The following is a 24,986-nucleotide window of genomic DNA, read 5'->3' as shown; positions in this document are numbered from 1 at the left end:
TTGGCTTTGCCCGGCAGGGCTTGCCCGCCAGGGTGAGAATGGCGTTTGTCAGGCGTTCGTCAGGCGATCGGAAGGGGTGAGGCAATAATTTATAATTCAATGATCTTCATGATATTTTCTTGATAATATGAAAGCAGGAAAGGGAAGCTTGGCAATAAGCAATCCTAAAGCAAGGTGTGACTCCAGGGAAGAATGACTTGAAAACAACATACAGAAAGACTCATGTAAAAAGGCCCTGATGAGGCTTGAACTCATGACCCCTGGTTTACAAGACCAGTGCTCTGCCACTGAGCTACAAGGACAGTCTGCACGCAGGATGTAAATTGCAACATGTATTCTTACTGAGGTATGAATATATCTATGATTTTGAGACTCTATATGGAAACGTAGTTGCATATGAATGTCCACGTGCGCGCACACATTGAAGACCATGCTTAAGGCACTTTTTTTGGAAGTATGAAAAACTACATTTTCATATGAGAAAATAAGAGTTTTCGCATTCAAGACCATACCGATAGCTCTAGTTAGTATGTCTGCAATCAGTGACATATAGAGAACCCACTTATTAGAAGTGATCTGTCTCTGTGGGGCAGACATATGTTAACAGTCATTCATTTGAGAATGCCTAAACTTTAGGAGTAAGAGCTGCTTTCTTATCAATCTATTTATCCAAACTGGTTAATAAGCCAGGAGTGAGTGAAAGGCAATCCTCTGGAAACTCCATGAAAGATCTAATTTCTATTACGCACAAAATACTTCACTTTATTTGACATATTTGTTAAAATGGAACAGTCAGATGATCCCATCTAGCGGATCCTGGCTCTGTCTTGAAAGAGAGTGTAATTATACTTCAAGAAATGCTGGCCATCAAAAGAGACTCTGATGGCTTTCCGACGAAGGTGGGATTCGAACCCACGCGTGCAGAGCACAATGGATTAGCAGTCCATCGCCTTAACCACTCGGCCACCTCGTCTGCCCTACAGCCCCATCTGAAACCTTGCTTCACAAAAGGTACTGAAGTGTCAATATACTGTACCTAAAAAAGAAAAAAACAGCTGAGGCAAGATCTCACATTCCACGTCTTCCCCCAATCAGGGACCTACATTTCATTTTTGGGAAATTCTTACTATGTGCTAATTACAAATATTCATAAGATTCCCCGAGACTTTGTCAGAACTGTCAAGATATAATTCTATGGGGTTTTGAATAGACAGAGCATATGTTATAGGACAATTATAGAATCTATTCCGTTTGGACTGTATTTTTAATAGTCATGATAACATGCTAGCATGTGAGTCGATCTTGCACAGTGAATGATGGAGCAGTGTCTGTCATCTACTTGGTCAGCTGTAGATGGCTCACCTGGGGAGATGTGAAAAGAGAGAGCTCCAGTGGTGCAATCGGTTAGCGCGCGGTACTTATACAGCAGTACTTGCACTGAGCCATGCCGAGGTTGTGAGTTCGAGCCTCACCTGGAGCAGCCGTGTTGTTTTTCATAAACCATTTCACAAAAAGTAAAGTTTAAACTCAGAGTATGGACGGCCCTTGCTAGAGAGTCTTTACTTCTTATAGGATCTACGTGTCCTACTCCTCTGGGTGCCAAATATCACATATCCTCCGCGATGCTCAGTTTAAACATTCCATGATGTGCCATCTTGCATTTCATGCAAACACCACATCAGTGCATTTAAAAATACATTTGTAGAATAATAAATATGATGAAAACAGTGTTCTCACATGATAACCATAAACTGAAGAGCTGCAAAAAATGCTGTATCAGCTACTTACAATAAAAGGTGACTCGAAAAAACTAGCAAAAGAAGAGCATCATCATATTAAAGGTTCTATTCACCATCTTGAGTTGCACCATAGCAGCTTATGGTGCTTTTCTGCTCAGAGTGTGCCTCCAATCCCACATTCATTTTTAATTTCTTTGCAGTTTAAAAAACAACAATTACTGCTCGAAGTTCACTTTTCAAAACCATTCAACCTATTAAATGTATTTCTCTAACCTATGAATGTGGTCCATGTTCACTTTTCCTCATCTTCATCTCGATACTCCTTTCCCAGAAACCAGGTTCACTTCTTCATTCAACCCACCCATCCAAAGTCACCAAATCTTTGAAGCAAGTCTGCCTATTCTCCCTTTCTCTCTATGTACAAGATACCTTGTATCATTTGAATGGACAGCAGGAGAGAAGGATATTTATGGTGAGTGGGGGTGGGGTTTTGAGGAGTAACCTCATTTGCCTAAGAGCCGGGGTATCTGGGAAAAAAAGTATTTTATGGGGGAAGACTTTCACATCTCCTTGGTGAAATTTGTAGGGCCTTATAACATCCTTTCTGTGGATGCAGATTCAGTCGGAACAGAGGTCCTAGTCCTCGCTCTGCCTTTCAAAGGAACTGTAAATATGCATGGCTTATTTGGCTTTGCCCGGCAGGGCTTGCCCGCCAGGGTGAGAATGGCGTTTGTCAGGCGTTCGTCAGGCGATCGGAAGGGGTGAGGCAATAATTTATAATTCAATGATCTTCATGATATTTTCTTGATAATATGAAAGCAGGAAAGGGAAGCTTGGCAATAAGCAATCCTAAAGCAAGGTGTGACTCCAGGGAAGAATGACTTGAAAACAACATACAGAAAGACTCATGTAAAAAGGCCCTGATGAGGCTTGAACTCATGACCCCTGGTTTACAAGACCAGTGCTCTGCCACTGAGCTACAAGGCCAGTCTGCACGCAAGATGTAAATTGCAACATGTATTCTTACTGAGGTATGAATATATCTATGATTTTGAGACTCTGTATGGAAACGTAGTTGCATATGAATGTCCACGTGCGCGCACACATTGAAGACCATGCTTAAGGCACTTTTTTTGGAAGTATGAAAAACTACATTTTCATATGAGAAAATAAGAGTTTTCGCATTCAAGACCATACCGATAGCTCTAGTTAGTATGTCTGCAATCAGTGACATATAGAGAACCCACTTATTAGAAGTGATCTGTCTCTGTGGGGCAGACATATGTTAACAGTCATTCATTTGAGACGGCCTAAACTTTAGGAGTAAGAGCTGCTTTCTTATCAATCTATTTATCCAAACTGGTTAATAAGCCAGGAGTGAGTGAAAGGCAATCCTCTGGAAACTCCATGAAAGATCTAATTTCTATTACGCACAAAATACTTCACTTTATTTGACATATTTGTTAAAATGGAACAGTCAGATGATCCCATCTAGCGGATCCTGGCTCTGTCTTGAAAGAGAGTGTAATTATACTACAAGAAATGCTGGCCATCAAAAGAGACTCTGATGGCTTTCCGACGAAGGTGGGATTCGAACCCACGCGTGCAGAGCACAATGGATTAGCAGTCCATCGCCTTAACCACTCGGCCACCTCGTCTGCCCTACAGCCCCATCTGAAACCTTGCTTCACAAAAGGTACTGAAGTGTCAATATACTGTACCTAAAAAAGAAAAAAACAGCTGAGGCAAGATCTCACATTCCACGTCTTCCCCCAATCAGGGACCTACATTTCATTTTTGGGAAATTCTTACTATGTGCTAATTACAAATATTCATAAGATTCCCCGAGACTTTGTCAGAACTGTCAAGATATAATTCTATGGGGTTTTGAATAGACAGAGCATATGTTATAGGACAATTATAGAATCTATTCCGTTTGGACTGTATTTTTAATAGTCATGATAACATGCTAGCATGTGAGTCGATCTTGCACAGTGAATGATGGAGCAGTGTCTGTCATCTACTTGGTCAGCTGTAGATGGCTCACCTGGGGAGATGTGAAAAGAGAGAGCTCCAGTGGTGCAATCGGTTAGCGCGCGGTACTTATACAGCAGTACTTGCACTGAGCCATGCCGAGGTTGTGAGTTCGAGCCTCACCTGGAGCAGCCGTGTTGTTTTTCATAAACCATTTCACAAAAAGTAAAGTTTAAACTCAGAGTATGGACGGCCCTTGCTAGAGAGTCTTTACTTCTTATAGGATCTACGTGTCCTACTCCTCTGGGTGCCAAATATCACATATCCTCCGCGATGCTCAGTTTAAACATTCCATGATGTGCCATCTTGCATTTCATGCAAACACCACATCAGTGCATTTAAAAATACATTTGTAGAATAATAAATATGATGAAAACAGTGTTCTCACATGATAACCATAAACTGAAGAGCTGCAAAAAATGCTGTATCAGCTACTTACAATAAAAGGTGACTCGAAAAAACTAGCAAAAGAAGAGCATCATCATATTAAAGGTTCTATTCACCATCTTGAGTTGCACCATAGCAGCTTATGGTGCTTTTCTGCTCAGAGTGTGCCTCCAATCCCACATTCATTTTTAATTTCTTTGCAGTTTAAAAAACAACAATTACTGCTCGAAGTTAACTTTTCAAAACCATTCAACCTATTAAATGTATTTCTCTAACCTATGAATGTGGTCCATGTTCACTTTTCCTCATCTTCATCTCGATACTCCTTTCCCAGAAACCAGGTTCACTTCTTCATTCAACCCACCCATCCAAAGTCACCAAATCTTTGAAGCAAGTCTGCCTATTCTCCCTTTCTCTCTATGTACAAGATACCTTGTATCATTTGAATGGACAGCAGGAGAGAAGGATATTTATGGTGAGTGGGGGTGGGGTTTTGAGGAGTAACCTCATTTGCCTAAGAGCCGGGGTATCTGGGAAAAAAAGTATTTTATGGGGGAAGACTTTCACATCTCCTTGGTGAAATTTGTAGGGCCTTATAACATCCTTTCTGTGGATGCAGATTCAGTCGGAACAGAGGTCCTAGTCCTCGCTCTGCCTTTCAAAGGAACTGTAAATATGCATGGCTTATTTGGCTTTGCCCGGCAGGGCTTGCCCGCCAGGGTGAGAATGGCGTTTGTCAGGCGTTCGTCAGGCGATCGGAAGGGGTGAGGCAATAATTTATAATTCAATGATCTTCATGATATTTTCTTGATAATATGAAAGCAGGAAAGGGAAGCTTGGCAATAAGCAATCCTAAAGCAAGGTGTGACTCCAGGGAAGAATGACTTGAAAACAACATACAGAAAGACTCATGTAAAAAGGCCCTGATGAGGCTTGAACTCATGACCCCTGGTTTACAAGACCAGTGCTCTGCCACTGAGCTACAAGGCCAGTCTGCACGCAAGATGTAAATTGCAACATGTATTCTTACTGAGGTATGAATATATCTATGATTTTGAGACTCTGTATGGAAACGTAGTTGCATATGAATGTCCACGTGCGCGCACACATTGAAGACCATGCTTAAGGCACTTTTTTTGGAAGTATGAAAAACTACATTTTCATATGAGAAAATAAGAGTTTTCGCATTCAAGACCATACCGATAGCTCTAGTTAGTATGTCTGCAATCAGTGACATATAGAGAACCCACTTATTAGAAGTGATCTGTCTCTGTGGGGCAGACATATGTTAACAGTCATTCATTTGAGACGGCCTAAACTTTAGGAGTAAGAGCTGCTTTCTTATCAATCTATTTATCCAAACTGGTTAATAAGCCAGGAGTGAGTGAAAGGCAATCCTCTGGAAACTCCATGAAAGATCTAATTTCTATTACGCACAAAATACTTCACTTTATTTGACATATTTGTTAAAATGGAACAGTCAGATGATCCCATCTAGCGGATCCTGGCTCTGTCTTGAAAGAGAGTGTAATTATACTACAAGAAATGCTGGCCATCAAAAGAGACTCTGATGGCTTTCCGACGAAGGTGGGATTCAAACCCACGCGTGCAGAGCAAAATGGATTAGCAGTCCTTCGCCTTAACCACTCGGCCACCTCGTCTGCCCTACAGCCCCATCTGAAACCTTGCTTCACAAAAGGTACTGAAGTGTCAATATACTGTACCAAAAAAGAAAAAAACAGCTGAGGCAAGATCTCACATTCCACGTCTTCCCCCAATCAGGGACCTACATTTCATTTTTGGTAAATTCTTACTATGTGCTAATTACAAATATTCATAAGATTCCCCTAGACTTTGTCAGAACTGTCAAGATATAATTCTATGGGGTTTTGAATTGACAGAGCATATGTTATAGGACAATTATAGAATCTATTCCGTTTGGACTGTATTTTTAATAGTCATGATAACATGCTAGCATGTGAGTCGATCTTGCACAGTGAATGATGGAGCAGTGTCTGTCATCTACTTGGTCAGCTGTAGATGGCTCACCTGGGGAGATGTGAAAAGAGAGAGCTCCAGTGGCGCAATCGGTTAACGCGCGGTACTTATACAGCAGTACTTGCACTGAGCCATGCCGAGGTTGTGAGTTCGAGCCTCACCTGGAGCAGCCGTGTTGTTTTTCATAAACCATTTCACAAAAAGTAAAGTTTAAACTCAGAGTATGGACGGCCCTTGCTATAGAGTCTTTACTTCTTATAGGATCTACGTGTCCTACTCCTCTGGGTGCCAAATATCACATATCCTCCGCGATGCTCAGTTTAAACATTCCATGATGTGCCATCTTGCATTTCATGCAAACACCACATCAGTGCATTTAAAAATACATTTGTAGAATAATAAATATGATGAAAACAGTGTTCTCACATGATAACCATAAACTGAAGAGCTGCAAAAAATGCTGTATCAGCTACTTACAATAAAAGGTGACTCGAAAAAACTAGCAAAAGAAGAGCATCATCATATTAAAGGTTCTATTCACCATCTTGAGTTGCACCATAGCAGCTTATGGTGCTTTTCTGCTCAGAGTGTGCCTCCAATCCCACATTCATTTTTAATTTCTTTGCAGTTTAAAAAACAACAATTACTGCTCGAAGTTCACTTTTCAAAACCATTCAACCTATTAAATGTATTTCTCTAACCTATGAATGTGGTCCAAGTTCACTTTTCCTCATCTTCATCTCGATACTCCTTTCCCAGAAACCAGGTTCACTTCTTCATTAAACCCACCCATCCAAAGTCACCAAATCTTTGAAGCAAATCTGACTATTCTCCCTTTCTCTCTATGTACAAGATACCTTGTATCATTTGAATGGACAGCAGGAGAGAAGGATATTTATGGTGAGTGGGGGTGGGGTTTTGAGGAGTAACCTCATTTGCCTAAGAGCCGGGGTATCTGGGAAAAAAAGTATTTTATGGGGGAAGACTTTCACATCTCCTTGGTGAAATTTGTAGGGCCTTATAACATCCTTTCTGTGGATGCAGATTCAGTCGGAACAGAGGTCCTAGTCCTCGCTCTGCCTTTCAAAGGAACTGTAAATATGCATGGCTTATTTGGCTTTGCCCGGCAGGGCTTGCCCGGCAGGGTGAGAATGGCGTTTGTCAGGCGTTCATCAGGCGATCGGAAGGGGTGAGGCAATAATTTATAATTCAATGATCTTCATGATATTTTCTTGATAATATGAAAGCAGGAAAGGGAAGCTTGGCAATAAGCAATCCTAAAGCAAGGTGTGACTCCAGGGAAGAATGACTTGAAAACAACATACAGAAAGACTCATGTAAAAAGGCCCTGATGAGGCTTGAACTCATGACCCCTGGTTTACAAGACCAGTGCTCTGCCACTGAGCTACAAGGCCAGTCTGCACGCAGGATGTAAATTGCAACATGTATTCTTACTGAGGTATGAATATATCTATGATTTTGAGACTCTGTATGGAAACGTAGTTGCATATGAATGTCCACGTGCGCGCACACATTGAAGACCATGCTTAAGGCACTTTTTTTGGAAGTATGAAAAACTACATTTTCATATGAGAAAATAAGAGTTTTCGCATTCAAGACCATACCGATAGCTCTAGTTAGTATGTCTGCAATCAGTGACATATAGAGAACCCACTTATTAGAAGTGATCTGTCTCTGTGGGGCAGACATATGTTAACAGTCATTCATTTGAGAATGCCTAAACTTTAGGAGTAAGAGCTGCTTTCTTATCAATCTATTTATCCAAACTGGTTAATAAGCCAGGAGTGAGTGAAAGGCAATCCTCTGGAAACTCCATGAAAGATCTAATTTCTATTACGCACAAAATACTTCACTTTATTTGACATATTTGTTAAAATGGAACAGTCAGATGATCCCATCTAGCGGATCCTGGCTCTGTCTTGAAAGAGAGTGTAATTATACTACAAGAAATGCTGGCCATCAAAAGAGACTCTGATGGCTTTCCGACGAAGGTGGGATTCGAACCCACGCGTGCAGAGCACAATGGATTAGCAGTCCATCGCCTTAACCACTCGGCCACCTCGTCTGCCCTACAGCCCCATCTGAAACCTTGCTTCACAAAAGGTACTGAAGTGTCAATATACTGTACCTAAAAAAGAAAAAAACAGCTGAGGCAAGATCTCACATTCCACGTCTTCCCCCAATCAGGGACCTACATTTCATTTTTGGGAAATTCTTACTATGTGCTAATTACAAATATTCATAAGATTCCCCGAGACTGTGTCAGAACTGTCAAGATATAATTCTATGGGGTTTTGAATAGACAGAGCATATGTTATAGGACAATTATAGAATCTATTCCGTTTGGACTGTATTTTTAATAGTCATGATAACATGCTAGCATGTGAGTCGATCTTGCACAGTGAATGATGGAGCAGTGTCTGTCATCTACTTGGTCAGCTGTAGATGGCTCACCTGGGGAGATGTGAAAAGAGAGAGCTCCAGTGGTGCAATCAGTTAGCGCGCGGTACTTATACAGCAGTACTTGCACTGAGCCATGCCGAGGTTGTGAGTTCGAGCCTCACCTGGAGCAGCCGTGTTGTTTTTCATAAACCATTTCACAAAAAGTAAAGTTTAAACTCAGAGTATGGACGGCCCTTGCTAGAGAGTCTTTACTTCTTATAGGATCTACGTGTCCTACTCCTCTGGGTGCCAAATATCACATATCCTCCGCGATGCTCAGTTTAAACATTCCATGATGTGCCATCTTGCATTTCATAAAAACACCACATCAGTGCATTTAAAAATACATTTGTAGAATAATAAATATGATGAAAACAGTGTTCTCACATGATAACCATAAACTGAAGAGCTGCAAAAAATGCTGTATCAGCTACTTACAATAAAAGGTGACTCGAAAAAACTAGCAAAAGAAGAGCATCATCATATTAAAGGTTCTATTCACCATCTTGAGTTGCACCATAGCAGCTTATGGTGCTTTTCTGCTCAGAGTGTGCCTCCAATCCCACATTCATTTTTAATTTCTTTGCAGTTTAAAAAACAACAATTACTGCTCGAAGTTCACTTTTCAAAACCATTCAACCTATTAAATGTATTTCTCTAACCTATGAATGTGGTCCATGTTCACTTTTCCTCATCTTCATCTCGATACTCCTTTCCCAGAAACCAGGTTCACTTCTTCATTCAACCCACCCATCCAAGGTCACCAAATCTTTGAAGCAAGTCTGCCTATTCTCCCTTTCTCTCTATGTACAAGATACCTTGTATCATTTGAATGGACAGCAGGAGAGAAGGATATTTATGGTGAGTGGGGGTGGGGTTTTGTGGAGTAACCTCATTTGCCTAAGAGCCGGGGTATCTGGGAAAAAAAGTATTTTATGGGGGAAGACTTTCACATCTCCTTGGTGAAATTTGTAGGGCCTTATAACATCCTTTCTGTGGATGCAGATTCAGTCGGAACAGAGGTCCTAGTCCTCGCTCTGCCTTTCAAAGGAACTGTAAATATGCATGGCTTATTTGGCTTTGCCCGGCAGGGCTTGCCCGGCAGGGTCAGAATTGCGTTTGTCAGGCGTTCGTCAGGCGATCGGAAGGGGTGAGGCAATAATTTATAATTCAATGATCTTCATGATATTTTCTTGATAATATGAAAGCAGGAAAGGGAAGCTTGGCAATAAGCAATCCTAAAGCAAGGTGTGACTCCAGGGAAGAATGACTTGAAAACAACATACAGAAAGACTCATGTAAAAAGGCCCTGATGAGGCTTGAACTCATGACCCCTGGTTTACAAGACCAGTGCTCTGCCACTGAGCTACAAGGCCAGTCTGCACGCAGGATGTAAATTGCAACATGTATTCTTACTGAGGTATGAATATATCTATGATTTTGAGACTCTGTATGGAAACGTAGTTGCATATGAATGTCCACGTGCGCGCACACATTGAAGACCATGCTTAAGGCACTTTTTTTGGAAGTATGAAAAACTACATTTTCATATGAGAAAATAAGAGTTTTCGCATTCAAGACCATACCGATAGCTCTAGTTAGTATGTCTGCAATCAGTGACATATAGAGAACCCACTTATTAGAAGTGATCTGTCTCTGTGGGGCAGACATATGTTAACAGTCATTCATTTGAGACGGCCTAAACTTTAGGAGTAAGAGCTGCTTTCTTATCAATCTATTTATCCAAACTGGTTAATAAGCCAGGAGTGAGTGAAAGGCAATCCTCTGGAAACTCCATGAAAGATCTAATTTCTATTACGCACAAAATACTTCACTTTATTTGACATATTTGTTAAAATGGAACAGTCAGATGATCCCATCTAGCGGATCCTGGCTCTGTCTTGAAAGAGAGTGTAATTATACTACAAGAATTGCTGGCCATCAAAAGAGACTCTGATGGCTTTCCGACGAAGGTGGGATTCGAACCCACGCGTGCAGAGCACAATGGATTAGCAGTCCATCGCCTTAACCACTCGGCCACCTCGTCTGCCCTACAGCCCCATCTGAAACCTTGCTTCACAAAAGGTACTGAAGTGTCAATATACTGTACCTAAAAAAGAAAAAAACAGCTGAGGCAAGATCTCACATTCCACGTCTTCCCCCAATCAGGGACCTACATTTCATTTTTGGGAAATTCTTACTATGTGCTAATTACAAATATTCATAAGATTCCCCGAGACTTTGTCAGAACTGTCAAGATATAATTCTATGGGGTTTTGAATAGACAGAGCATATGTTATAGGACAATTATAGAATCTATTCCGTTTGGACTGTATTTTTAATAGTCATGATAACATGCTAGCATGTGAGTCGATCTTGCACAGTGAATGATGGAGCAGTGTCTGTCATCTACTTGGTCAGCTGTAGATGGCTCACCTGGGGAGATGTGAAAAGAGAGAGCTCCAGTGGCGCAATCGGTTAGCGCGCGGTACTTATACAGCAGTACTTGCACTGAGCCATGCCGAGGTTGTGAGTTCGAGCCTCACCTGGAGCAGCCGTGTTGTTTTTCATAAACCATTTCACAAAAAGTAAAGTTTAAACTCAGAGTATGGACGGCCCTTGCTAGAGAGTCTTTACTTCTTATAGGATCTACGTGTCCTACTCCTCTGGGTGCCAAATATCACATATCCTCCGCGATGCTCAGTTTAAACATTCCATGATGTGCCATCTTGCATTTCATGCAAACACCACATCAGTGCATTTAAAAATACATTTGTAGAATAATAAATATGATGAAAACAGTGTTCTCACATGATAACCATAAACTGAAGAGCTGCAAAAAATGCTGTATCAGCTACTTACAATAAAAGGTGACTCGAAAAAACTAGCAAAAGAAGAGCATCATCATATTAAAGGTTCTATTCACCATCTTGAGTTGCACCATAGCAGCTTATGGTGCTTTTCTGCTCAGAGTGTGCCTCCAATCCCACATTCATTTTTAATTTCTTTGCAGTTTAAAAAACAACAATTACTGCTCGAAGTTCACTTTTCAAAACCATTCAACCTATTAAATGTATTTCTCTAACCTATGAATGTGGTCCATGTTCACTTTTCCTCATCTTCATCTCGATACTCCTTTCCCAGAAACCAGGTTCACTTCTTCATTCAACCCACCCATCCAAAGTCATCAAATCTTTGAAGCAAGTCTGCCTATTCTCCCTTTCTCTCTACGTACAAGATACCTTGTATCATTTGAATGGACAGCAGGAGAGAAGGATATTTATGGTGAGTGGGGGTGGGGTTTTGAGGAGTAACCTCATTTGCCTAAGAGCCGGGGTATCTGGGAAAAAAAGTATTTTATTGGGGAAGACTTTCACATCTCCTTGGTGAAATTTGTAGGGCCTTATAACATCCTTTCTGTGGATGCAGATTCAGTCGGAACAGAGGTCCTAGTCCTCGCTCTGCCTTTCAAAGGAACTGTAAATATGCATGGCTTATTTGCTTTGCCCGGCAGGGTGAGAATGACGTTTGTCAGGCGTTCGTCAGGCGATCGGAAGGGGTGAGGCAATCATTTATAATTCAATGATCTTCATGATATTTTCTTGATAATATGAAAGCAGGAAAGGGAAGCTTGGCAATAAGCAATCCTAAAGCAAGGTGTGACTCCAGGGAAGAATGACTTGAAAACAACATACAGAAAGACTCATGTAAAAAGGCCCTGATGAGGCTTGAACTCATGACCCCTGGTTTACAAGACCAGTGCTCTGCCACTGAGCTACAAGGCCAGTCTGCACGCAGGATGTAAATTGCAACATGTATTCTTACTGAGGTATGAATATATCTATGATTTTGAGACTCTATATGGAAACGTAGTTGCATATGAATGTCCACGTGCGCGCACACATTGAAGACCATGCTTAAGGCACTTTTTTTGGAAGTATGAAAAACTACATTTTCATATGAGAAAATAAGAGTTTTCGCATTCAAGACCATACCGATAGCTCTAGTTAGTATGTCTGCAATCAGTGACATATAGAGAACCCACTTATTAGAAGTGATCTGTCTCTGTGGGGCAGACATATGTTAACAGTCATTCATTTGAGAATGCCTAAACTTTAGGAGTAAGAGCTGCTTTCTTATCAATCTATTTATCCAAACTGGTTAATAAGCCAGGAGTGAGTGAAAGGCAATCCTCTGGAAACTCCATGAAAGATCTAATTTCTATTACGCACAAAATACTTCACTTTATTTGACATATTTGTTAAAATGGAACAGTCAGATGATCCCATCTAGCGGATCCTGGCTCTGTCTTGAAAGAGAGTGTAATTATACTACAAGAAATGCTGGCCATCAAAAGAGACTCTGATGGCTTTCCGACGAAGGTGGGATTCGAACCCACGCGTGCAGAGCACAATGGATTAGCAGTCCATCGCCTTAACCACTCAGCCACCTCGTCTGCCCTACAGCCCCATCTGAAACCTTGCTTCACAAAAGGTACTGAAGTGTCAATATACTGTACCTAAAAAAGAAAAAAACAGCTGAGGCAAGATCTCACATTCCACGTCTTCCCCCAATCAGGGACCTACATTTCATTTTTGGGAAATTCTTACTATGTGCTAATTACAAATATTCATAAGATTCCCCGAGACTTTGTCAGAACTGTCAAGATATAATTCTATGGGGTTTTCAATAGACAGAGCATATGTTATAGGACAATTATAGAATCTATTCCGTTTGGACTGTATTTTTAATAGTCATGATAACATGCTAGCATGTGAGTCGATCTTGCACAGTGAATGATGGAGCAGTGTCTGTCATCTACTTGGTCAGCTGTAGATGGCTCACCTGGGGAGATGTGAAAAGAGAGAGCTCCAGTGGTGCAATCGGTTAGCGCGCGGTACTTATACAGCAGTACTTGCACTGAGCCATGCCGAGGTTGTGAGTTCGAGCCTCACCTGGAGCAGCTGTGTTGTTTTTCATAAACCATTTCACAAAAAGTAAAGTTTAAACTCAGAGTATGGACGGCCCTTGCTAGAGAGTCTTTACTTCTTATAGGAACTACGTGTCCTACTCCTCTGGGTGCCAAATATCACATATCCTCCGCGATGCTCAGTTTAAACATTCCATGATGTGCCATCTTGCATTTCATGCAAACACCACATCAGTGCATTTAAAAATACATTTGTAGAATAATAAATATGATGAAAACAGTGTTCTCACATGATAACCATAAACTGAAGAGCTGCAAAAAATGCTGTATCAGCTACTTACAATAAAAGGTGACTCGAAAAAACTAGCAAAAGAAGAGCATCATCATATTAAAGGTTCTATTCACCATCTTGAGTTGCACCATAGCAGCTTATGGTGCTTTTCTGCTCAGAGTGTGCCTCCAATCCCACATTCATTTTTAATTTCTTTGCAGTTTAAAAAACAACAATTACTGCTCGAAGTTCACTTTTCAAAACCATTCAACCTATTAAATGTATTTCTCTAACCTATGAATGTGGTCCATGTTCACTTTTCCTCATCTTCATCTCGATACTCCTTTCCCAGAAACCAGGTTCACTTCTTCATTCAACCCACCCATCCAAAGTCACCAAATCTTTGAAGCAAGTCTGCCTATTCTCCCTTTCTCTCTATGTACAAGATACCTTGTATCATTTGAATGGACAGCAGGAGAGAAGGATATTTATGGTGAGTGGGGGTGGGGTTTTGAGGAGTAACCTCATTTGCCTAAGAGCCGGGGTATCTGGGAAAAAAAGTATTTTATGGGGGAAGACTTTCACATCTCCTTGGTGAAATTTGTAGGGCCTTATAACATCCTTTCTGTGGATGCAGATTCAGTCGGAACAGAGGTCCTAGTCCTCGCTCTGCCTTTCAAAGGAACTGTAAATATGCATGGCTTATTTGGCTTTGCCCGGCAGGGCTTGCCCGCCAGGGTGAGAATGGCGTTTGTCAGGCGTTCGTCAGGCGATCGGAAGGGGTGAGGCAATAATTTATAATTCAATGATCTTCATGATATTTTCTTGATAATATGAAAGCAGGAAAGGGAAGCTTGGCAATAAGCAATCCTAAAGCAAGGTGTGACTCCAGGGAAGAATGACTTGAAAACAACATACAGAAAGACTCATGTAAAAAGGCCCTGATGAGGCTTGAACTCATGACCACTGGTTTACAAGACCAGTGCTCTGCCACTGAGCTACAAGGCCAGTCTGCAAGCAGGATGTAAATTGCAACATGTATTCTTACTGAGGTATGAATATATCTATGATTTTGAGACTCTGTATGGAAACGTAGTTGCATATGAATGTCCACGTGCGCGCACACATTGAAGACCATGCTTAAGGCACTTTTTTTGGAAGTATGAAAAACTACATTTTCATATGAGAAAATAAGAGTTTTCGCATTCAAGACCATACCGATAGCTCTAGTTAGTATGTCTGCAATCAGTGACATATAGAGAACCCACTTATTAGAAGTGATCTGTCTCTGTGGGGCAGACATATGTTAACAGTCATTCATTTGAGAATGCCTAAACTTTAGGAGTAAGAGCTGCTTTCTTATCAATCTATTTATCCAAACTGGTTAATAAGCCAGGAGTGAGTGAAAGGCAATCCTCTGGAAACTCCATGAAAGATCTAATTTCTATTACGCACAAAATACTTCACTTTATTTGACATATTTGTTAAAATGGAACAGTCAGATGATCCCATCTAGCGGATCCTGGCTCTGTCTTGAAAGAGAGTGTAATTATACTACAAGAAATGCTGGCCATCAAAAGAGACTCTGATGGCTTTCCGACGAAGGTGGGATTCGAACCCACGCGTGCAGAGCACAATGGATTAGCAGTCCATCGCCTTAACCACTCGGCCACCTCGTCTGCCCTACAGCCCCATCTGAAACCTTGCTTCACAAAAGGTACTGAAGTGTCAATATACTGTACCTAAAAAAGAAAAAAACAGCTGAGGCAAGATCTCACATTCCACGTCTTCCCCCAATCAGGGACCTACATTTCATTTTTGGGAAATTCTTACTATGTGCTAATTACAAATATTCATAAGATTCCCCGAGACTTTGTCAGAACTGTCAAGATATAATTCTATGGGGTTTTGAATAGACAGAGCATATGTTATAGGACAATTATAGAATCTATTCCGTTTGGACTGTATTTTTAATAGTCATGATAACATGCTAGCATGTGAGTCGATCTTGCACAGTGAATGATGGAGCAGTGTCTGTCATCTACTTGGTCAGCTGTAGATGGCTCACCTGGGGAGATGTGAAAAGAGAGAACTCCAGTGGTGCAATCGGTTAGCGCGCGGTACTTATACAGCAGTACTTGCACTGAGCCATGCCGAGGTTGTGAGTTCGAGCCTCACCTGGAGCAGCCGTGTTGTTTTTCATAAACCATTTCACAAAAAGTAAAGTTTAAACTCAGAGTATGGACGGCCCTTGCTAGAGAGTCTTTACTTCTTATAGGATCTACGTGTCCTACTCCTCTGGGTGCCAAATATCACATATCCTCCGCGATGCTCAGTTTAAACATTCCATGATGTGCCATCTTGCATTTCATGCAAACACCACATCAGTGCATTTAAAAATACATTTGTAGAATAATAAATATGATGAAAACAGTGTTCTCACATGATAACCATAAACTGAAGAGCTGCAAAAAATGCTGTATCAGCTACTTACAATAAAAGGTGACTCGAAAAAACTAGCAAAAGAAGAGCATCATCATATTAAAGGTTCTATTCACCATCTTGAGTTGCACCATAGCAGCTTATGGTGCTTTTCTGCTCAGAGTGTGCCTCCAATCCCACATTCATTTTTAATTTCTTTGCAGTTTAAAAAACAACAATTACTGCTCGAAGTTCACTTTTCAAAACCATTCAACCTATTAAATGTATTTCTCTAACCTATGAATGTGGTCCATGTTCACTTTTCCTCATCTTCATCTCGATACTCCTTTCCCAGAAACCAGGTTCACTTCTTCATTCAACCCACCCATCCAAAGTCACCAAATCTTTGAAGCAAGTCTGCCTATTCTCCCTTTCTCTCTATGTACAAGATACCTTGTATCATTTGAATGGACAGCAGGAGAGAAGGATATTTATGGTGAGTGGGGGTGGGGTTTTGAGGAGTAACCTCATTTGCCTAAGAGCCGGGGTATCTGGGAAAAAAAGTATTTTATGGGGGAAGACTTTCACATCTCCTTGGTGAAATTTGTAGGGCCTTATAACATCCTTTCTGTGGATGCAGATTCAGTCGGAACAGAGGTCCTAGTCCTCGCTCTGCCTTTCAAAGGAACTGTAAATATGCATGGCTTATTTGGCTTTGCCCGGCAGGGCTTGCCCGCCAGGGTGAGAATGGCGTTTGTCAGGCGTTCGTCAGGCGATCGGAAGGGGTGAGGCAATAATTTATAATTCAATGATCTTCATGATATTTTCTTGATAATATGAAAGCAGGAAAGGGAAGCTTGGCAATAAGCAATCCTAAAGCAAGGTGTGACTCCAGGGAAGAATGACTTGAAAACAACATACAGAAAGACTCATGTAAAAAGGCCCTGATGAGGCTTGAACTCATGACCCCTGGTTTACAAGACCAGTGCTCTGCCACTGAGCTACAAGGACAGTCTGCACGCAGGATGTAAATTGCAACATGTATTCTTACTGAGGTATGAATATATCTATGATTTTGAGACTCTATATGGAAACGTAGTTGCATATGAATGTCCACGTGCGCGCACACATTGAAGACCATGCTTAAGGCACTTTTTTTGGAAGTATGAAAAACTACATTTTCATATGAGAAAATAAGAGTTTTCGCATTCAAGACCATACCGATAGCTCTAGTTAGTATGTCTGCAATCAGTGACATATAGAGAACCCACTTATTAGAAGTGATCTGTCTCTGTGGGGCAGACATATGTTAACAGTCATTCATTTGAGAATGCCTAAACTTTAGGAGTAAGAGCTGCTTTCTTATCAATCTATTTATCCAAACTGGTTAATAAGCCAGGAGTGAGTGAAAGGCAATCCTCTGGAAACTCCATGAAAGATCTAATTTCTATTACGCACAAAATACTTCACTTTATTTGACATATTTGTTAAAATGGAACAGTCAGATGATCCCATCTAGCGGATCCTGGCTCTGTCTTGAAAGAGAGTGTAATTATACTACAAGAAATGCTGGCCATCAAAAGAGACTCTGATGGCTTTCCGACGAAGGTGGGATTTGAACCCACGCGTGCAGAGCACAATGGATTAGCAGTCCATCGCCTTAACCACTCGGCCACCTCGTCTGCCCTACAGCCCCATCTGAAACCTTGCTTCACAAAAGGTACTGAAGTGTCAATATACTGTACCTAAAAAAGAAAAAAACAGCTGAGGCAAGATCTCACATTCCACGTCTTCCCCCAATCAGGGACCCACATTTCATTTTTGGGAAATTCTTACTATGTGCTAATTACAAATATTCATAAGATTCCCCGAGACTTTGTCAGAACTGTCAAGATATAATTCTATGGGGTTTTGAATAGACAGAGCATATGTTATAGGACAATTATAGAATCTATTCCGTTTGGACTGTATTTTTAATAGTCATGATAACATGCTAGCATGTGAGTCGATCTTGCACAGTGAATGATGGAGCAGTGTCTGTCATCTACTTGGTCAGCTGTAGATGGCTCACCTGGGGAGATGTGAAAAGAGAGAGCTCCAGTGGTGCAATCGGTTAGCGCGCGGTACTTATACAGCAGTACTTGCACTGAGCCATGCCGAGGTTGTGAGTTCGAGCCTCACCTGGAGCAGCCGTGTTGTTTTTCATAAACCATTTCACAAAAAGTAAAGTTTAAACTCAGAGTATGGACGGCCCTTGCTAGAGAGTCTTTACTTCTTATAGGATCTACGTGTCCTACTCCTCTGGGTGCCAAATATCACATATCCTCCGCGATGCTCAGTTTAAACATTCCATGATGTGCCATCTTGCATTTCATGCAAACACCACATCAGTGCATTTAAAAATACATTTGTAGAATAATAAATATGATGAAAACAGTGTTCTCACATGATAACCATAAACTGAAGAGCTGCAAAAAATGCTGTATCAGCTACTTACAATAAAAGGTGACTCGAAAAAACTAGCAAAAGAAGAGCATCATCATATTAAAGGTTCTATTCACCATCTTGAGTTGCACCATAGCAGCTTATGGTGCTTTTCTGCTCAGAGTGTGCCTCCAATCCCACATTCATTTTTAATTTCTTTGCAGTTTAAAAAACAACAATTACTGCTCGAAGTTCACTTTTCAAAACCATTCAACCTATTAAATGTATTTCTCTAACCTATGAATGTGGTCCATGTTCACTTTTCCTCATCTTCATCTCGATACTCCTTTCCCAGAAACCAGGTTCACTTCTTCATTCAACCCACCCATCCAAAGTCACCAAATCTTTGAAGCAAGTCTGCCTATTCTCCCTTTCTCTCTATGTACAAGATACCTTGTATCATTTGAATGGACAGCAGGAGAGAAGGATATTTATGGTGAGTGGGGGTGGGGTTTTGAGGAGTAACCTCATTTGCCTAAGAGCCGGGGTATCTGGGAAAAAAAGTATTTTATGGGGGAAGACTTTCACATCTCCTTGGTGAAATTTGTAGGGCCTTATAACATCCTTTCTGTGGATGCAGATTCAGTCGGAACAGAGGTCCTAGTCCTCGCTCTGCCTTTCAAAGGAACTGTAAATATGCATGGCTTATTTGGCTTTGCCCGGCAGGGCTTGCCCGCCAGGGTGAGAATGGCGTTTGTCAGGCGTTCGTCAGGCGATCGGAAGGGGTGAGGCAATAATTTATAATTCAATGATCTTCATGATATTTTCTTGATAATATGAAAGCAGGAAAGGGAAGCTTGGCAATAAGCAATCCTAAAGCAAGGTGTGACTCCAGGGAAGAATGACTTGAAAACAACATACAGAAAGACTCATGTAAAAAGGCCCTGATGAGGCTTGAACTCATGACCCCTGGTTTACAAGACCAGTGCTCTGCCACTGAGCTACAAGGCCAGTCTGCACGCAAGATGTAAATTGCAACATGTATTCTTACTGAGGTATGAATATATCTATGATTTTGAGACTCTGTATGGAAACGTAGTTGCATATGAATGTCCACGTGCGCGCACACATTGAAGACCATGCTTAAGGCACTTTTTTTGGAAGTATGAAAAACTACATTTTCATATGAGAAAATAAGAGTTTTCGCATTCAAGACCATACCGATAGCTCTAGTTAGTATGTCTGCAATCAGTGACATATAGAGAACCCACTTATTAGAAGTGATCTGTCTCTGTGGGGCAGACATATGTTAACAGTCATTCATTTGAGACGGCCTAAACTTTAGGAGTAAGAGCTGCTTTCTTATCAATCTATTTATCCAAACTGGTTAATAAGCCAGGAGTGAGTGAAAGGCAATCCTCTGGAAACTCCATGAAAGATCTAATTTCTATTACGCACAAAATACTTCACTTTATTTGACATATTTGTTAAAATGGAACAGTCAGATGATCCCATCTAGCGGATCCTGGCTCTGTCTTGAAAGAGAGTGTAATTATACTACAAGAAATGCTGGCCATCAAAAGAGACTCTGATGGCTTTCCGACGAAGGTGGGATTCAAACCCACGCGTGCAGAGCACAATGGATTAGCAGTCCTTCGCCTTAACCACTCGGCCACCTCGTCTGCCCTACAGCCCCATCTGAAACCTTGCTTCACAAAAGGTACTGAAGTGTCAATATACTGTACCAAAAAAGAAAAAAACAGCTGAGGCAAGATCTCACATTCCACGTCTTCCCCCAATCAGGGACCTACATTTCATTTTTGGTAAATTCTTACTATGTGCTAATTACAAATATTCATAAGATTCCCCTAGACTTTGTCAGAACTGTCAAGATATAATTCTATGGGGTTTTGAATTGACAGAGCATATGTTATAGGACAATTATAGAATCTATTCCGTTTGGACTGTATTTTTAATAGTCATGATAACATGCTAGCATGTGAGTCGATCTTGCACAGTGAATGATGGAGCAGTGTCTGTCATCTACTTGGTCAGCTGTAGATGGCTCACCTGGGGAGATGTGAAAAGAGAGAGCTCCAGTGGCGCAATCGGTTAACGCGCGGTACTTATACAGCAGTACTTGCACTGAGCCATGCCGAGGTTGTGAGTTCGAGCCTCACCTGGAGCAGCCGTGTTGTTTTTCATAAACCATTTCACAAAAAGTAAAGTTTAAACTCAGAGTATGGACGGCCCTTGCTATAGAGTCTTTACTTCTTATAGGATCTACGTGTCCTACTCCTCTGGGTGCCAAATATCACATATCCTCCGCGATGCTCAGTTTAAACATTCCATGATGTGCCATCTTGCATTTCATGCAAACACCACATCAGTGCATTTAAAAATACATTTGTAGAATAATAAATATGATGAAAACAGTGTTCTCACATGATAACCATAAACTGAAGAGCTGCAAAAAATGCTGTATCAGCTACTTACAATAAAAGGTGACTCGAAAAAACTAGCAAAAGAAGAGCATCATCATATTAAAGGTTCTATTCACCATCTTGAGTTGCACCATAGCAGCTTATGGTGCTTTTCTGCTCAGAGTGTGCCTCCAATCCCACATTCATTTTTAATTTCTTTGCAGTTTAAAAAACAACAATTACTGCTCGAAGTTCACTTTTCAAAACCATTCAACCTATTAAATGTATTTCTCTAACCTATGAATGTGGTCCATGTTCACTTTTCCTCATCTTCATCTCGATACTCCTTTCCCAGAAACCAGGTTCACTTCTTCATTCAACCCACCCATCCAAAGTCACCAAATCTTTGAAGCAAGTCTGCCTATTCTCCCTTTCTCTCTATGTACAAGATACCTTGTATCATTTGAATGGACAGCAGGAGAGAAGGATATTTATGGTGAGTGGGGGTGGGGTTTTGAGGAGTAACCTCATTTGCCTAAGAGCCGGGGTATCTGGGAAAAAAAGTATTTTATGGGGGAAGACTTTCACATCTCCTTGGTGAAATTTGTAGGGCCTTATAACATCCTTTCTGTGGATGCAGATTCAGTCGGAACAGAGGTCCTAGTCCTCGCTCTGCCTTTCAAAGGAACTGTAAATATGCATGGCTTATTTGGCTTTGCCCGGCAGGGTGAGAATGGCGTTTGTCAGGCGTTCGTCAGGCGATCGGAAGGGGTGAGGCAATAATTTATAATTCAATGATCTTCATGATATTTTCTTGATAATATGAAAGCAGGAAAGGGAAGCTTGGCAATAAGCAATCCTAAAGCAAGGTGTGACTCCAGGGAAGAATGACTTGAAAACAACATACAGAAAGACTCATGTAAAAAGGCCCTGATGAGGCTTGAACTCATGACCCCTGGTTTACAAGACCAGTGCTCTGCCACTGAGCTACAAGGCCAGTCTGCACGCAGGATGTAAATTGCAACATGTATTCTTACTGAGGTATGAATATATCTATGATTTTGAGACTCTGTATGGAAACGTAGTTGCATATGAATGTCCACGTGCGCGCACACATTGAAGACCATGCTTAAGGCACTTTTTTTGGAAGTATGAAAAACTACATTTTCATATGAGAAAATAAGAGTTTTCGCATTCAAGACCATACCGATAGCTCTAGTTAGTATGTCTGCAATCAGTGACATATAGAGAACCCACTTATTAGAAGTGATCTGTCTCTGTGGGGCAGACATATGTTAACAGTCATTCATTTGAGAATGCCTAAACTTTAGGAGTAAGAGCTGCTTTCTTATCAATCTATTTATCCAAACTGGTTAATAAGCCAGGAGTGAGTGAAAGGCAATCCTCTGGAAACTCCATGAAAGATCTAATTTCTATTACGCACAAAATACTTCACTTTATTTGACATATTTGTTAAAATGGAACAGTCAGATGATCCCATCTAGCGGATCCTGGCTCTGTCTTGAAAGAGAGTGTAATTATACTACAAGAAATGCTGGCCATCAAAAGAGACTCTGATGGCTTTCCGACGAAGGTGGGATTCGAACCCACGCGTGCAGAGCACAATGGATTAGCAGTCCATCGCCTTAACCACTCGGCCACCTCGTCTGCCCTACAGCCCCATCTGAAACCTTGCTTCACAAAAGGTACTGAAGTGTCAATATACTGTACCTAAAAAAGAAAAAAACAGCTGAGGCAAGATCTCACATTCCACGTCTTCCCCCAATCAGGGACCTACATTTCATTTTTGGGAAATTCTTACTATGTGCTAATTACAAATATTCATAAGATTCCCCGAGACTTTGTCAGAACTGTCAAGATATAATTCTATGGGGTTTTGAATAGACAGAGCATATGTTATAGGACAATTATAGAATCTATTCCGTTTGGACTGTATTTTTAATAGTCATGATAACATGCTAGCATGTGAGTCGATCTTGCACAGTGAATGATGGAGCAGTGTCTGTCATCTACTTGGTCAGCTGTAGATGGCTCACCTGGGGAGATGTGAAAAGAGAGAGCTCCAGTGGTGCAATCAGTTAGCGCGCGGTACTTATACAGCAGTACTTGCACTGAGCCATGCCGAGGTTGTGAGTTCGAGCCTCACCTGGAGCAGCCGTGTTGTTTTTCATAAACCATTTCACAAAAAGTAAAGTTTAAACTCAGAGTATGGACGGCCCTTGCTAGAGAGTCTTTACTTCTTATAGGATCTACGTGTCCTACTCCTCTGGGTGCCAAATATCACATATCCTCCGCGATGCTCAGTTTAAACATTCCATGATGTGCCATCTTGCATTTCATAAAAACACCACATCAGTGCATTTAAAAATACATTTGTAGAATAATAAATATGATGAAAACAGTGTTCTCACATGATAACCATAAACTGAAGAGCTGCAAAAAATGCTGTATCAGCTACTTACAATAAAAGGTGACTCGAAAAAACTAGCAAAAGAAGAGCATCATCATATTAAAGGTTCTATTCACCATCTTGAGTTGCACCATAGCAGCTTATGGTGCTTTTCTGCTCAGAGTGTGCCTCCAATCCCACATTCATTTTTAATTTCTTTGCAGTTTAAAAAACAACAATTACTGCTCGAAGTTCACTTTTCAAAACCATTCAACCTATTAAATGTATTTCTCTAACCTATGAATGTGGTCCATGTTCACTTTTCCTCATCTTCATCTCGATACTCCTTTCCCAGAAACCAGGTTCACTTCTTCATTCAACCCACCCATCCAAGGTCACCAAATCTTTGAAGCATGTCTGCCTATTCTCCCTTTCTCTCTATGTACAAGATACCTTGTATCATTTGAATGGACAGCAGGAGAGAAGGATATTTATGGTGAGTGGGGGTGGGGTTTTGAGGAGTAACCTCATTTGCCTAAGAGCCGGGGTATCTGGGAAAAAAAGTATTTTATGGGGGAAGACTTTCACATCTCCTTGGTGAAATTTGTAGGGCCTTATAACATCCTTTCTGTGGATGCAGATTCAGTCGGAACAGAGGTCCTAGTCCTCGCTCTGCCTTTCAAAGGAACTGTAAATATGCATGGCTTATTTGGCTTTGCCCGGCAGGGCTTGCCCGGCAGGGTGAGAATTGCGTTTGTCAGGCGTTCGTCAGGCGATCGGAAGGGGTGAGGCAATAATTTATAATTCAATGATCTTCATGATATTTTCTTGATAATATGAAAGCAGGAAAGGGAAGCTTGGCAATAAGCAATCCTAAAGCAAGGTGTGACTCCAGGGAAGAATGACTTGAAAACAACATACAGAAAGACTCATGTAAAAAGGCCCTGATGAGGCTTGAACTCATGACCCCTGGTTTACAAGACCAGTGCTCTGCCACTGAGCTACAAGGCCAGTCTGCACGCAGGATGTAAATTGCAACATGTATTCTTACTGAGGTATGAATATATCTATGATTTTGAGACTCTGTATGGAAACGTAGTTGCATATGAATGTCCACGTGCGCGCACACATTGAAGACCATGCTTAAGGCACTTTTTTTGGAAGTATGAAAAACTACATTTTCATATGAGAAAATAAGAGTTTTCGCATTCAAGACCATACCGATAGCTCTAGTTAGTATGTCTGCAATCAGTGACATATAGAGAACCCACTTATTAGAAGTGATCTGTCTCTGTGGGGCAGACATATGTTAACAGTCATTCATTTGAGACGGCCTAAACTTTAGGAGTAAGAGCTGCTTTCTTATCAATCTATTTATCCAAACTGGTTAATAAGCCAGGAGTGAGTGAAAGGCAATCCTCTGGAAACTCCATGAAAGATCTAATTTCTATTACGCACAAAATACTTCACTTTATTTGACATATTT

General features: G+C 41.0%; 23 non-coding genes across 23 annotated transcripts; 7 read left to right on the top strand and 16 right to left on the bottom strand.

The window, feature by feature from the left end:
- Window positions 1–891: 891 nt before the first annotated feature.
- TRNAS-GCU (transfer RNA serine (anticodon GCU)) lies at window positions 892–973 on the bottom strand. Its single transcript has one exon. It is a non-coding gene; the product is annotated as a tRNA-Ser (tRNA).
- A 412-nt stretch (window positions 974–1,385) lies between these two features.
- On the top strand, window positions 1,386–1,480 carry TRNAI-UAU (transfer RNA isoleucine (anticodon UAU)). The gene is made up of 2 exons: window positions 1,386–1,423; window positions 1,445–1,480. It is a non-coding gene; the product is annotated as a tRNA-Ile (tRNA).
- Window positions 1,481–2,654: 1,174 nt separating this feature from the next.
- On the bottom strand, window positions 2,655–2,726 carry TRNAT-UGU (transfer RNA threonine (anticodon UGU)). Its single transcript has one exon. It is a non-coding gene; the product is annotated as a tRNA-Thr (tRNA).
- A 589-nt stretch (window positions 2,727–3,315) lies between these two features.
- TRNAS-GCU (transfer RNA serine (anticodon GCU)) lies at window positions 3,316–3,397 on the bottom strand. Its single transcript has one exon. It is a non-coding gene; the product is annotated as a tRNA-Ser (tRNA).
- A 412-nt stretch (window positions 3,398–3,809) lies between these two features.
- On the top strand, window positions 3,810–3,904 carry TRNAI-UAU (transfer RNA isoleucine (anticodon UAU)). Its single transcript has 2 exons — window positions 3,810–3,847; window positions 3,869–3,904. It is a non-coding gene; the product is annotated as a tRNA-Ile (tRNA).
- Window positions 3,905–5,078: 1,174 nt separating this feature from the next.
- Window positions 5,079–5,150, bottom strand: TRNAT-UGU (transfer RNA threonine (anticodon UGU)). The gene has a single exon. It is a non-coding gene; the product is annotated as a tRNA-Thr (tRNA).
- Window positions 5,151–6,232: 1,082 nt separating this feature from the next.
- On the top strand, window positions 6,233–6,327 carry TRNAI-UAU (transfer RNA isoleucine (anticodon UAU)). The gene is made up of 2 exons: window positions 6,233–6,270; window positions 6,292–6,327. It is a non-coding gene; the product is annotated as a tRNA-Ile (tRNA).
- A 1,174-nt stretch (window positions 6,328–7,501) lies between these two features.
- On the bottom strand, window positions 7,502–7,573 carry TRNAT-UGU (transfer RNA threonine (anticodon UGU)). Its single transcript has one exon. It is a non-coding gene; the product is annotated as a tRNA-Thr (tRNA).
- A 589-nt stretch (window positions 7,574–8,162) lies between these two features.
- TRNAS-GCU (transfer RNA serine (anticodon GCU)) lies at window positions 8,163–8,244 on the bottom strand. Its single transcript has one exon. It is a non-coding gene; the product is annotated as a tRNA-Ser (tRNA).
- Window positions 8,245–9,925: 1,681 nt separating this feature from the next.
- Window positions 9,926–9,997, bottom strand: TRNAT-UGU (transfer RNA threonine (anticodon UGU)). The gene has a single exon. It is a non-coding gene; the product is annotated as a tRNA-Thr (tRNA).
- Window positions 9,998–10,586: 589 nt separating this feature from the next.
- Window positions 10,587–10,668, bottom strand: TRNAS-GCU (transfer RNA serine (anticodon GCU)). The gene has a single exon. It is a non-coding gene; the product is annotated as a tRNA-Ser (tRNA).
- A 412-nt stretch (window positions 10,669–11,080) lies between these two features.
- Window positions 11,081–11,175, top strand: TRNAI-UAU (transfer RNA isoleucine (anticodon UAU)). The gene is made up of 2 exons: window positions 11,081–11,118; window positions 11,140–11,175. It is a non-coding gene; the product is annotated as a tRNA-Ile (tRNA).
- Window positions 11,176–12,334: 1,159 nt separating this feature from the next.
- Window positions 12,335–12,406, bottom strand: TRNAT-UGU (transfer RNA threonine (anticodon UGU)). The gene has a single exon. It is a non-coding gene; the product is annotated as a tRNA-Thr (tRNA).
- Window positions 12,407–13,489: 1,083 nt separating this feature from the next.
- On the top strand, window positions 13,490–13,584 carry TRNAI-UAU (transfer RNA isoleucine (anticodon UAU)). Its single transcript has 2 exons — window positions 13,490–13,527; window positions 13,549–13,584. It is a non-coding gene; the product is annotated as a tRNA-Ile (tRNA).
- A 1,174-nt stretch (window positions 13,585–14,758) lies between these two features.
- Window positions 14,759–14,830, bottom strand: TRNAT-UGU (transfer RNA threonine (anticodon UGU)). Its single transcript has one exon. It is a non-coding gene; the product is annotated as a tRNA-Thr (tRNA).
- A 589-nt stretch (window positions 14,831–15,419) lies between these two features.
- TRNAS-GCU (transfer RNA serine (anticodon GCU)) lies at window positions 15,420–15,501 on the bottom strand. Its single transcript has one exon. It is a non-coding gene; the product is annotated as a tRNA-Ser (tRNA).
- A 2,342-nt stretch (window positions 15,502–17,843) lies between these two features.
- Window positions 17,844–17,925, bottom strand: TRNAS-GCU (transfer RNA serine (anticodon GCU)). The gene has a single exon. It is a non-coding gene; the product is annotated as a tRNA-Ser (tRNA).
- Window positions 17,926–18,337: 412 nt separating this feature from the next.
- Window positions 18,338–18,432, top strand: TRNAI-UAU (transfer RNA isoleucine (anticodon UAU)). Its single transcript has 2 exons — window positions 18,338–18,375; window positions 18,397–18,432. It is a non-coding gene; the product is annotated as a tRNA-Ile (tRNA).
- Window positions 18,433–19,606: 1,174 nt separating this feature from the next.
- On the bottom strand, window positions 19,607–19,678 carry TRNAT-UGU (transfer RNA threonine (anticodon UGU)). Its single transcript has one exon. It is a non-coding gene; the product is annotated as a tRNA-Thr (tRNA).
- A 1,082-nt stretch (window positions 19,679–20,760) lies between these two features.
- On the top strand, window positions 20,761–20,855 carry TRNAI-UAU (transfer RNA isoleucine (anticodon UAU)). Its single transcript has 2 exons — window positions 20,761–20,798; window positions 20,820–20,855. It is a non-coding gene; the product is annotated as a tRNA-Ile (tRNA).
- A 1,160-nt stretch (window positions 20,856–22,015) lies between these two features.
- TRNAT-UGU (transfer RNA threonine (anticodon UGU)) lies at window positions 22,016–22,087 on the bottom strand. Its single transcript has one exon. It is a non-coding gene; the product is annotated as a tRNA-Thr (tRNA).
- A 589-nt stretch (window positions 22,088–22,676) lies between these two features.
- Window positions 22,677–22,758, bottom strand: TRNAS-GCU (transfer RNA serine (anticodon GCU)). Its single transcript has one exon. It is a non-coding gene; the product is annotated as a tRNA-Ser (tRNA).
- A 1,681-nt stretch (window positions 22,759–24,439) lies between these two features.
- Window positions 24,440–24,511, bottom strand: TRNAT-UGU (transfer RNA threonine (anticodon UGU)). The gene has a single exon. It is a non-coding gene; the product is annotated as a tRNA-Thr (tRNA).
- Between the last annotated feature and the right edge of the window lie 475 nt (window positions 24,512–24,986).

Source organism: Triturus cristatus, chromosome 12 (assembly GCF_964204655.1).
Source record: "Triturus cristatus chromosome 12, aTriCri1.1, whole genome shotgun sequence".
Taxonomy (NCBI): domain Eukaryota; kingdom Metazoa; phylum Chordata; class Amphibia; order Caudata; family Salamandridae; genus Triturus; species Triturus cristatus.
The sequence above is the reverse complement of the archived record's forward strand: the minus strand, read 5'-3'. Positions and strand labels throughout refer to the sequence as shown.